The sequence below is a fragment of the Chlamydotis macqueenii genome, chromosome 7 (genome assembly GCF_036417535.1).
Source record: "Chlamydotis macqueenii isolate bChlMac1 chromosome 7, bChlMac1.mat, whole genome shotgun sequence".
Classification (NCBI taxonomy): domain Eukaryota; kingdom Metazoa; phylum Chordata; class Aves; order Otidiformes; family Otididae; genus Chlamydotis; species Chlamydotis macqueenii.
This window is the reverse complement of record NC_141562.1, coordinates 11,269,111-11,281,517: the sequence shown is the minus strand read 5'-3', so window position 1 is coordinate 11,281,517 and position 12,407 is coordinate 11,269,111.

Genomic DNA, 12,407 nt, shown 5'->3' with positions numbered 1-12,407 from the left:
CAACTTCAGTTAATGCATTGTTAAATATTATTTTTACAGTAGCGTGCCAAATGACTTATTAATACTATTTGGTGTCATTAGCACTAGATTACAAAAATATTTGCATACTGCTTATAAGGATGTGATATGATGCGTTTCCGCATTGGTTGACTATGTAGGTGACTAAGGATTATGAAATAGTTCTCAGCCCATATCCTGAACTTTAAAGCTTCCAGATTTGTTTGTTTATTTAAAAAAAAAAAAAAAAAGATTTTAAGTCAAGTTCCTGACACTCTTTTGGTGGCATGGTTTTCTAGAATAAGCGCGTTCAGGCTATACTTTCATAGTTATACTTAGCCTGTCCCAGTTCCCTGAGGTTTGGTTTCTTTATTCTTCTCTATTTCTTAGTCTGCCAGGAATGATGAGGGGAAAATTGATCCTGCCTTGGGGATGAGGGACCAGAGTAAATGACCTCTGTGGGGCCTTTCCAATCCTATTTTTCTTTGATCCTGCGTAGTCTGGAGCTGTCATGCATCCAGCTGGCTCACGGTGGAGTTGAAGCAAACTGGTGGCTGTGCTTGGCTGCAGCTTCTGTACTGAGAAAAAGAGAGTAGTGCAGCTCCAGCCGTCACTCTGTCTTTTTCTAGCTGTGAAACAGGGAGATGCAGGGCTCCCTCCTGGGTCAGATGTCCTTGTTGCTGCCACTGCCCTGAGGGATGTAGCACTGGGTTGATCCTCCAGCCTTCAAGTTTCTTGTTCAGTCCTGGGATGATGGCTGCTTCCCAGCTGGATGGTGCTGCTGTGGTGCCTGGCTGCACTGAGTGCCCTTTGCCGAAGGGCCCGGGACGTGGCATTTGGCAGTAATGCACCATGCTGCGATTGCAGAAAAATTGAAGGTGTTGCCTGATGTTGCACAGCACAGAAAACCAGTGGCAACTTGCACCAAGATGAGCCAGCCAGCTGCATGCTGGAAACAGGATAATGCAAGAGGGACTTGAGGTGCAAGATTTCATCCTGGTTCAAACTTTGTCTCTCGTAACCCTAGGGACAGCTCACTCCAAGACTTTGGTCTGACCCAGAAGTGATGACAGGAAGCATTTGCAAACTTGAAATGACATTTGGCTTTCCAGGGCCACCCGGTATTTGGGCTTGCCTTTCCAGGGCTACAAGTACTTCCAGGTGTTTGGGGCAGAGCCATATGTAAAAACATTCTTTTCAAGAGCAATAGCGCTCTGCCGCTTGTGCTGTCTGCAGCACGGAAGCAACAACAAACAGGAAACCTTAGGGATGATGGTCAGACAGAAATATAGGTTCTAGTGACTAATTGGAAGTGTCGAAGATTAATGATTCATTTAGGAAAAAAGCCCAAACAACTCCTGAGGTGTTACTTTCATTGTTTTGCCAAGTTCTGGGCTGATTGGCCTGGAGGCTGGAGCTCCTAGGTGTGCTGAGCAGATACCGCAGCTGCAGCGAAGCAGTAGTGCTCCATATTTATGCTATAATCTGACCTTTCTGAATTGCTTTGAAAAAAATACAAGTAGCTGCAACTCAAAAAATGCACAGGCTTTTCCTCAGAGCTGCCTTTACTCTTCTCAGGGATCACCTCTGGCAAGAGGGGAGTTCAACTGGGGTTTTCCTGCAGTCCTTGGGCTGGATACTTGTATCTGTACCAATGGTAACCCCAGGCAGACAGCGAGGCTGTGAAGGCTCTTTGATGGCTGTGGGCTGTAATGGTGAGCTCATGGAGAAAGAACAATTGCTTTGGCTTTTATTGTGTCCTTCTGGACTTCTGTTCAAAAGTAAAATTCCAGGATGCTGGTGGAGGATTTCTTTATTTTTTTTTCCTTCTTTCTTACTTTCTCTTAGGGTCTTGAGACAAAAGGTGTTTAACAACGGACTTTAATAGAGTGGGAAGTAAGTGCAAAGAGTGAGCAGAGAGAGGTGAAGTGAACATGAACAGCAGTTCCGCAGCCTTTGACAGCTCATCTGGTGGGAATAATGAGTAATTTATGTAGCATTCCCCACTTCAGATTATCGAGTGGCTAGACTGAAGCTGGGAAACTCTCCAGATCCAAATCAGATACAACAAAGGGGATTTTTGTAGTCCTTTGTGTATTCCTTTATTGTATTCATTTTTGTTAATTTCCTGATACTGAAAGTATTTGGGATGGGGAAGACAAGGCTTCACATCCCACACTCTGTCCTTGTGGTAGTCACTCACAGTGCCAGGGTCAGCACACCCCTGGCAGGTTTGCGAGGCTGCATTGTTGGCTTGGGATGAGATCCCTCTGTGGGGTACTCTGCCTGGCCCTGCCACGTAATCCATCTCGTCCTTGAGCCCACCACTGATGAGTGAGAAGCTGAAGAGAGAAAGTATTTAGGTGTAGTATACCTAGGGAAGGGTCACTGTGAAGTACCACCACATCGTTTGCTGGTCTATGAGCGGGTCAGTCTGCCTCTTCAGGTCCATCTGACACTCAGCTGGTTCTGGTTTGTCCCCAAAACTGGTCTAACAGCAGAAAGCATGGCGAGGGTGGAACTGCAGCCCCTTTCTCTGCAGTCTCAGCCCATTCGGCAGCTCATCTTGAGCTGTGCGCCTGGCAAACAGCCAGAATCTCTAACCCGGTGGCCATACATACGGTTCCAGTCTTACCCGTGCAGTCAGCATTGCTATGGGTGCCTCGTCCTGCCCTAGGAAAGGGTGAAGGTTAGATAAGTGCTTGGACTTCTCCTGGCTGGCCACGGCATGCTGAAGACAAGTTCTCACTTTGAGGGAGTTCAAGGAAAGACAATTAAATTTCAGTAAATTCAGAAAGCAATATTTTCCTTTAAAAGTCCTAGAAAGATGCTGAAAGAGGCAGTGGTCCAGATGACTGGAGATGCTGACCCCGTCAGCTGCTGCCACTGAGCTGGTCATCCCAGCCCTGTCCCCACTCCCAGAACAGCTCCTCTGTCTAACAGAGATGCTTACGTGGGGTGAGACAATGCTGTGTGGCCCAAACATGCCAGGGGAGCTGGGGTGACCCTATTCAGACACCTGAGAGGCCTGTGCATGTCCTGCGTGCTCTCCTCACCCTCTGGAAGGGTTCATGCGGCTGGGTTTTGGTGGGGAGAAGCTGCAGACTGGTTGGCCTCCTCGCACCTTTCACTGCTTGACCTCACACAGAGGCTCAGGGGGACTCTGTGCAGCGCTTACAGCTACTGTGAGCTTTTGGGTTGGTTTTTTTTTTTGTAATTACTAATTTGTAATTACTAATTGCAAATGTCCTTTTGTGCATTTGCCTGAAGAGAAATGATATACAATATACTGGGAAATGTCTCCTGTTCTGTGAAAACAAACAAAAAACCCAACAAAATCCAAATAAACTCCTTGGACGCCTTTTTCTGTTGCAACTATTCTAGTATAAGAGATTAGGAGAGCTTTTGTTAGAGAGGGGGAAAAGGAATTTCAGCTTGCAATATATTTTGCCTGTTTTGCTGCTAACAAAATCATGTGCTACCCATAACACTTAGGGGCATATTACTTTACAGATGGCAAATAACCTTTTTGGGTAACTATTAAACAAATTTAAATGTGTCCTAATTACATTTATTCACAGCAGCTAAGATTATTGGAAGTAATGTTACTTTTCCATTGGAAATCTTTATAGCAAATTTAACATTTCCATTAGTTTCTAAGCACATATGTCCTTGAAAAAAAACTACACCAACAATTCCTCTGAGCCTGATGTTCTCCAGCTGCAATCCTTTTACACCACTGCATCCATCTTTTGTAGACATCACTCCAGCTTCATACCAGTGTGGCTAGGAATAGAATTAGGTCTTCTACCTTCAGTCAACTTTATTCAGCATTAATCCTCTTTGGCAGAGGCAGCAGCCAGCTCACTGCCAGCGGTTGCCAGGTCACTGCAAAGCACTGAAACTGATGTCAGTTTTAGAAGTTGAAAATGTACATGATGTTTAATGCAGAAGTATTATACATTTCTTTAAAATGAGTGAGAGCACTTAAAATTTAAGGCAGCTGTTAGGGTGCGCCCTCTGTACTCCCATGAGTATCTATCTGGTAGCTGCTAAGGGAGGAAACTGAAAATGAATCATCCATTTTTTCCATTCTCATGCTAATTTACTGTATTAGCATCTCAGTGTCTCAGTTTGTCTGTAAAATGGACAAATTACTCACCTGGACACTCCGCTACAGAGCAGTAAGGCTAATCTAATATCCCGCAATAGTAATGTTGTAATTGTGACAACCTCCATCAAAAAGACTGAAAGTGTTCAAAGGAGTAATCGTTATTCTAATGTTATAAGTGAGGAAAGTGAAACAAAAAACGGCAATGACCTGTCAGAGGGGGCGAGTGGCTGCAGCTGGGCTTCCCGACGCTCCCTGTTTCTCTCTTGCAACGTCGGGTACAAACTCAAGGCAAGGAGTAGGGACACTGCCCTAAGACAGGAGTCTTCATGTCCATCCTGAAACGCTGTGCATCTCTACGCAGCATACAGCTTTAGGGTATCGGCTTGCCTGTGCGCCGGGGTAGTCCTGCAGAGCCTTCTCAGAGAGGTTGCAGGTGAGATCAGCCGTGTTCTCCTTGCAGGATCGGGGCTGGTTCTGTCTGTTGTCCTAAGAGAAATACACCCTCTGGTATTTGATACTAAGAATTTCATAATGCAGTTGCTTATGTACTCTTCCTCGCCTTGTTCTCCTTGTATCAATATGAATCTACATTTTCGTCTCCTTTTAAGCAAAAGGCTAGTATTTCTTTCCATCCCACACAAACTAAACCTAGAATACCTGCAGTTAGCTTAAACACCACTAACAAAACCTCTATGTTTTGCAAAGAGTTGGAGGCCAGGTGATGTTAAGTGATTCATGGTTTATATACAAGTATATGAAAGCCAAACTAGCCTTTGGATAACTGTGGATAATTCTTTCCGTCCCATAAAAGACTAGTAGTTCATACTGTTTTTCATATTTTAGTTGCTGGAATTTCATACCGATTATGGTATTTATTTAAAATAACAAGCTACGTGAGTCCGTGCAATTCACAAGAACCCCATTGCCACTGTTCATTGCGAGCTACGATTACTGACAGGAGTACATTATTAATGTCGGCAGGTATTCTGAATATTAGACCTGTCTCTCATGTATAGTTCTCTCTTCTGGTTACCTGGGAGTTGTCTGCTTGTATTCCCTCACCTCAAATCTTTACCAACCAGAAATTACACACTTGTAAAACAGACGTGCTGTTCTGTTACAGTGAATCAATGGCTTTGCTCTCAGTCCTCTTTTTGTGTGTTATTAAAAATAAAAGTTTTTCTACATAGTGTTGCTGTTTCTGATCACACAGCGGTTGCAAATGCTTGTTAAACAGCAAGGACTTGTGGTCCCAGAGATTCGGTAGGTAAATTCAGATTAGAAATGCTTTGGGCTTTTAGCTAAAGATGTGTATATCCTAGTACGGAGTGGCTACCTTTCTCCTTAATGCAGTCTTCAGAAATTTGTGCCCTGCCCCGTACATACTTGCGCAGTGCGATGAGTAGAACAGTCTTTCGGTGGAGCCCCGTAACGCTGGGTTTGGAGTACGGTAGCGAGGAGAGCGACACTCGCCACACTTGTAGTACAGTACTCAAAGGACAGGTTCAAGCTGTGCCTGTCACTGGTATTTACTTCCGTGGGAAACCAAACTGCAGATAATCTGAACAGGACACTTGCAGAAGGTTTTAGTCCCTGTATCGCTGCAAGAAGAACAAGACAGCCTGAGGTAAAGTGGAAAGAAGCCCTCATTCTGAGCCTTATATTAACATGTTTTTAATTTCTTTCTTTTCAAGTTGACCAAAGTGAAAACAATCTGCCTCAAATTTCATAGTCAAGATTGTGTGCCAAGATTATATATAAAGTGGGTCAGCTATTCAGAGCTGGTAATTTATGTGAATATGGGATTTGTACCGATTTGTTGTTATCTAAAATGACTAATGTTTCATAAAAACAAATTTCTGCTTGTGGATTGCTCAGAGAGTGACAAATACTGCATTTGTACCAGCATGTCACTCTGGGGCTGCTTGTGGGTGACCAGGCCAGTCCCCCTCCTTGGGTGCTGATAGTCGAGGCGCAGAGAGGTAGAGTGGCCCTTGAAACACTCCAGGAAAGAGTGGGAGTAATTTCTGGAGCGAAGGAGGAGCTATGCCAGCTGGATTAAAACATTTTTAGGACATCTAATGACATTTGGAAAAAACTCCTAACCTTTTTAATATATATTTGCAACCATAAAGCTCCCTTAAGCTCTCTTGGAGCAGGAAACAGCTGATCGTCAGGCTCGTGCACACGTTGAGCTGGTCGGTGTAGTGATGATGGGCATAACGGGTACGCTGAATTCATCATTAATGCCTCACCTAGGTGAGACTTGCCATAGCTTTGGTCATCTTGCACGCCTGGCATTGGGCTGGGACCTGAGCAGGAGCCTGCCAGGCACGGGACTGCGGGAAACGTCCCTCTGCCTTGGTTCCTACCCATGCATGGTCCGTCCTCTCCATCTCCCTTCCTTCGCCCATGGCTTTCTGCCCCGGCAGCAAAGCCCTTTGCTCCAGGGCAGGCTGCGGGGCAAAGGCATCTCTGTGCAGAGCAGGCAGATCCCCTGCAGCCCCTGTTTTACAGATGCCCTTACCGGCAGGAATGGTCTTCAGTAGACACCGATACACGGGCTGTGGCAGAGCGTCAAGAAGCGGATGGGTGCACACTAAAAGCAAAGGGCCATTTGGCACGTAGTCATTAGCCGTTGCCAAGTGCATTAGTCCTCTTATGTCTTTCAGAAAGTCATCGTTTTATAACAGAAAATTGCTATTTTGTTCCAAGTAGACTTAATTTCTATAATAAGAATAAATCCCCTTAATTAGGGTTAGGAAGAAGCAGGATAAAATGTGCTTGGTAGGAAGGGCAGCGACTGCTGAGCTCGTGGAAGGGGACAGGATGGGGAAGGGGCAGCAGGGCCGTGGCGTGGTGCAGAGTCCGGCCCCGCGGTCCGGGGTGTTTGTGACCGGACAGTTGCTGCCCGGTGCTGCTGAGGCGGCGGGGGCTCGGCCTCTTCTGGCAGCGATGCTTTCGCCTCGGGGGGACGGGAGCGGGGAGGGGAGCGGGAGCTGCTGCGGTGGGACAGGGGCTGAGGCCGTGCTGCGGCAATTCATTATCAGCCATCACCACCTAGTGGCAAAAGGCTCTGTCTGGATTCGTCTGCCAACTCACGCGTCTCCTTCAAGGTTTTTTTCCCCTAAAAACGGAATTTTCAGACAGGGTTCACATTTGCAGGGTCGATTCTGGGCTCACACCGGCTTTTATGACAATGTGAAGTTTCATTCCATGCAAACTGACATCTAAACTCACTCCTACATGTTTGCGTCCTAGGCACCTCGACTGCGTACACAGATAAAATAGAAGTGCTTTACGTTTTGCCAGGGAGGTGAACAGACCTTTTACACCACCCGTATTCACATGTAATATAACCCAATGCTGAAGTCCAAGGAGATGGGATCTGTGATGTAGGTTTTCATCTACTTACAACAAAAAGAACAGAAGCCCCTCTCCCCAAAATTAAAAAAAAAAATAAATCTGGTTCTTTTAAGTCCTTTAATGGTCTACCCTAGAAAACAGGGGTGGGAGTACTGTATGGGATTGAGGTGGACAGGCACCTCCATTTCCTTCTTAACAAGTGGTTGACAAAACTAAGTTGTTACTGAAACCTACTAAAAGAATAGATGGCAATAGAAACTGCATTGCGGTCCTGGTCCCTTCTTTAGCATGTGCCATGTTAATCTGTTTCAATTGCATCAGTTGCATCTTCCTTTTCGTTCTCCCCACCCACGCTTCTGGAAACTTAAAGTTCTGCCTGTCCCCTGCAAATGTTCCTCCTGGTTCACTTGGACTCAGGTTTTTGCCTTCTGCTTGTTGCCCTCAACTGCCTCCCTCGGAGGGGAGTCTGCAGGTAAAATCCGGATAATGTCTGGTAACAACATTTTCTTCGGCTAGAGAAAGACTCTGCAATAAAACTTGTTCCCAACAGTTCAGTCTGTTCACCGTGGCAATCAAATTAACTGACAAAGGAATTACAACTCTTTCATTATAGTTGGATCTTATAGTCATCTTATAGTTGTGATTATGCTTTAAATTTCATTATTTGCTAATGAATAAAATGTTTGACGCCCGTAAGACTACGGCAGCAGGGTGTTTGCTGGCAGAGCGGGCTCCTTCTGCCCTTTCTCCAAACTGGTTGGCTCCCAGCGTGGCTGAAATGCTTCCTCCCGCTCCAAGGGACCAGGGAAGGGCAGAATGAGCTTGCATGTTCTCACAAACTGCCCTTTGCAATGGTCCCTCAGTGTCTTTAAACTCTGCTTTCAAAGCTGCTGTGTGCAAGAGAGTTTTTCAACATATGCCCGTGCCTCCCATTACCCCAAATATTTCATAGTGTTCGTGGTGAGCCTAAGCAGACTCAGGAAGTGCAAAGCCATGCTGGTACAGGCACACTGATGAGCCAGAAAGTCATGGCTCTTGGCACAGAAATGGGTTCAGTTCCTATAAATTCAAATGGCTTCGGCTGCCGTCCCCAGGCTTTGGGTGATGATCCCATCCCTTGGTACCTAAGGCTAATCCCCGCAAAGGGCCTCTGCCTGGGGGTGGCCCCTGGCATAGCTTGGCATGAACACCACGGCATACTCTGGCAGCACGCAAAACCGGTGACTGTCACGTGCTCCTCTCAAACAGGTGCTTGCACAAAGCTTCAGAGGGTGGGATAATTAAAACTGTGTCATATTTACAAGGTTACCTCTGTGCTCTGGACCTTGGGACAGTTGGTAGGCCAAGCAGAAACAATTAAAGGCTCACTGGTGGGTGAGTTTCTTAGCGTAAGCCTCATGGATTTGGGGTGATGCTGGTCCGTGATAAAACATTTCAGTTTTTCTGTCTGTTTTTTTTCTTCCCCACAAGAAAAAAATAAATAAATATCTTCTGAGTCTACTATTTTCTGCAAGGGGGAAAATTTCTGAAAATTTGCTTGCTTCAGATGAATATGTTCTGTGGAGCCAAAAGTGAATTTCAGTGGAAGGTGTATATACCATTCATGGACTAGCTTGTTGATAGTTTTATTTTGAAAAGTTTCTTTTGAGGTTTCTATCTAATAGCGATTTAATGAAAAGAAATCAGAACAAAACTAACCTTCTTTCACTCGTTTTCTTGACCCTTTTCTAAGTGTGTACACCTGAGCTGTAGTTTCTGTGTATCTGTGTGTGGATTTAGTTTGCAGGTTTGCATGTTGTTCAAATGACCAATATTCAGCCTCCCCTCTTTTACAAAAACCCCAGAACCATGCTGGCTGGTGGGAGATCAGAAATGCCTTTGGGAGTGGAGGTCTGTGACACCTGCCGGAGCCGTATTTCAGTGAAGGGCAATTACCATATGAATAATATTCTTGTGAACATGCTTCTGAAGCATAGGACGCTTGGCCAAGGTTACCCTCATTCTCCAGCTGAGGGGCGCACGTGTCTTCTCAGAAACACACACCTTTGACCTTTCCTTGCTGGTCCACCATCAGTTTGCAAACAGGCATGAGAAGCATGAATGGCGACAGGCGGGCTTGCCACCCGGGCGGTGTAAAGCCGGCAGAACAAATGGGATGCCGTGCCAGGAGCAAAAGCCCGAGCAGCCGTCTGGTCCAGAGAGGCAGCTGCAGTGGAGAGCACCAGAGCGCCAACTCTATGCACTTGTAAAAGACAAGGCCTTTTTTATCCCAGCACGTCCAACTCATGTGCGAGGCTTTGAGTTACCATTTCAGGTGGTTGAAGCCAACCACATACCTGTGTGCTGTAAGGCTGGGATCTCTTATGATGCACACAGCTGGACATTCACACAATGCCTCTGGTCTTTATGGCTCAAATGTGCATTTAGTTCTAAACTCAAGACTGTTGCCTGGCCCTCTGCTCCCCAGGCTGGTTTAAAAGTACACGTAGGTGTAGTCGTGTCTGGAGTTAGACAGGTTGAGCTTTGCTGTGGTGTGGGGAAATGACAATATTGTGCATGTGTAGCATACTACATAATGGTCCATCTCCTCTGCCAACCTGGTGAGTGGCAAGTGAAGCAGCTGTGCTGTGCACAGGGGGATAATCTGCCATCTTACTGCAGCAGTTGCCACTGGTCTGCCAAAAAAAAAAGCGTTTTACAAGTGTCTCTGATGCGATGCAGTCACTTCTTAGCAGGCTGAGGCACAGGAAAGGTGCTTGCTGTGTAAGAGAAGTTGAAGGTACTGAGTTGTCAGAAAAGATAGGGAGGGAGCTTGGCAAGCAGCGAAAAACCCTGAAAAATGGGCAAAGTGATGTAAAGGAAAGCATTGCTGTGGGAACCGGCGGACAGGCAGCTGGAGTAGAGTCAAAGCTGCCAGCCGCCAAGCAGAGATGGGAGAGAGTAAGTACCAAACATGCACAGAAATCCCCCCTCTCACCCTGCTGACGAGCCCCCGTTAGCACAGTCACCATTGTAAGCCAATAAACTATGGTTTGAACAAATACTGTGGGCACAGTTTGGGGAATTTCTTGGAAGCCCTAGTCCTAACGTCTTTAACTGCGAAATTATTAATTAGGCTTTAAAACAAGTGTCTACAGTGTGATTTAAGGACTGAATGTGTCAGGCCATGTATATTCTGATGTGCTGCAGGTCAAAGCCTCTAAGGAATAGCAGGCAGTAGCGTGTCCCCCATCCTTTCATTGCAGCCTTACATGTAACTCTGGTTTTCCCTCAGCTCACACAACACACGGTAAATTCCTCCAACCCATCACATTTATTTTGAAAGTGACTTCTCAAGCAAGTGGAAGATCTCTCCTCATCTTTCTTCCAGTCTCTCAGCTCAGAAAGGCTTCTTCCTCTTTCATAACGTTATAATGAACTTGAAATCTGTTGTATATATTTTTCCCACCATTTTATGAAAAATCTGAGCCAACTTTTACCTGCCTGTAGTGTGTGATGCTAGGACAGAGACAGTGAGGGGGAAAAGGCTTGTAACGCTAATGACTGCATTTAACTTATATTGCTTGTTTCTCCCTCTCCTTGGAGAGATGTACAAATGAAAATTCAAGAGACCAGAATAAAAAAAAAAAGCATGGCTAGATAGAGGGTGGCATTAGCAACAAAATGGGAAAGGACATTTTGTTCGTGACAAAACAGGATCTATTTTTAAGAGCTTGTTGTATGTTTCATGTCATAAAATAACTTCTGGGATTATTTTTTCTAAAAAAAAAATAAAATTAAAAAAAATAATGCCCATGCCCACTGCAGAGAGCACCAAAATAGAGCACTTCAGCCACTTCAGACAGGATGTATGGAAATAATCAGCATTAGTCTGAGGTAAGAACAAATAGAGGCAACTATCTGGTGACGCAGAGTAAAGAGAGAGAAGTGCGGAATTTTGCTCAAGTAGATGGAAAGAGCTGGTGGCATTGGAAGGATTATTAGGGATGAAAGAAGTGGTAATTTGTTTGACCTAGTAACTGCTCTAATTGGTGGCCATCCCTTTGAATACAAATATCCCGTTGAACATTTTCAGTAACTCTCCTGGAAACAAAACAAATGTGTTCAGATCTCCTCTGGGCGGGGGCAGACTGTTTTTACTGCTGAGCCAGAGGCGGGGGTCAGATGCCATCAAGTGCTTTAAAACACTCTAGCTGGCAGGAGCATCTCAAAATGATTGTGTTTTTTATACGTACAGCTGTAATTAAAGGTCTAGGTTTCAATTAGTGTCTTGTTTTCCTCGCATGGAATATTACATGGTCAGTCAGAACATTTTGTTTTAAGCAGAAAGCTCACTTGTAAAGGCCCAGCCAGTATATATGCTGCTCTGATATGTTTTTAGTGATAGATGAGGTGTGATTTTAAAAATGTATATGGGAATGAGACATCCAGGTCCTACCAAATTTCACTTCGATGTGAACATACAACCCACCTAGATGTCTTCAAGGCCTCTCAAAGAGCAAAATGTGGTAACAGTGCTTCATTTTCAAAGATGAGTGATCAACTTTGAACATTTTTAGATTTAAAAAATATTTTTAAATGTACATTTTCTGACTCCACTGTTATCTCCTCATAAAGTCCCCCCAGGCTAACACTAGTTACATTCAGCCTAGTGTGTGCACTGATCCTTCTCAAGCATCGCACCTCTGTTAATGGAACATGATGTGTAGGTGTGATATATCCAGCAGTCAAGTTCTGCTGATGACCAGACATTAACTTCAAAAATGAGCTAGTAAATTGTGTAAACATGACTGGGAAAAAGCCTTTTTTCCTGATGAACATTATTCAGGCTCTCAGGTGTCAGAGGGACCTCAACTCCTTGTCCAGTCTTCTACAGCACCTCTCCCATGGGTTATCATCTCAACAGGAACCTGGTTCCCCCACGGGAAAA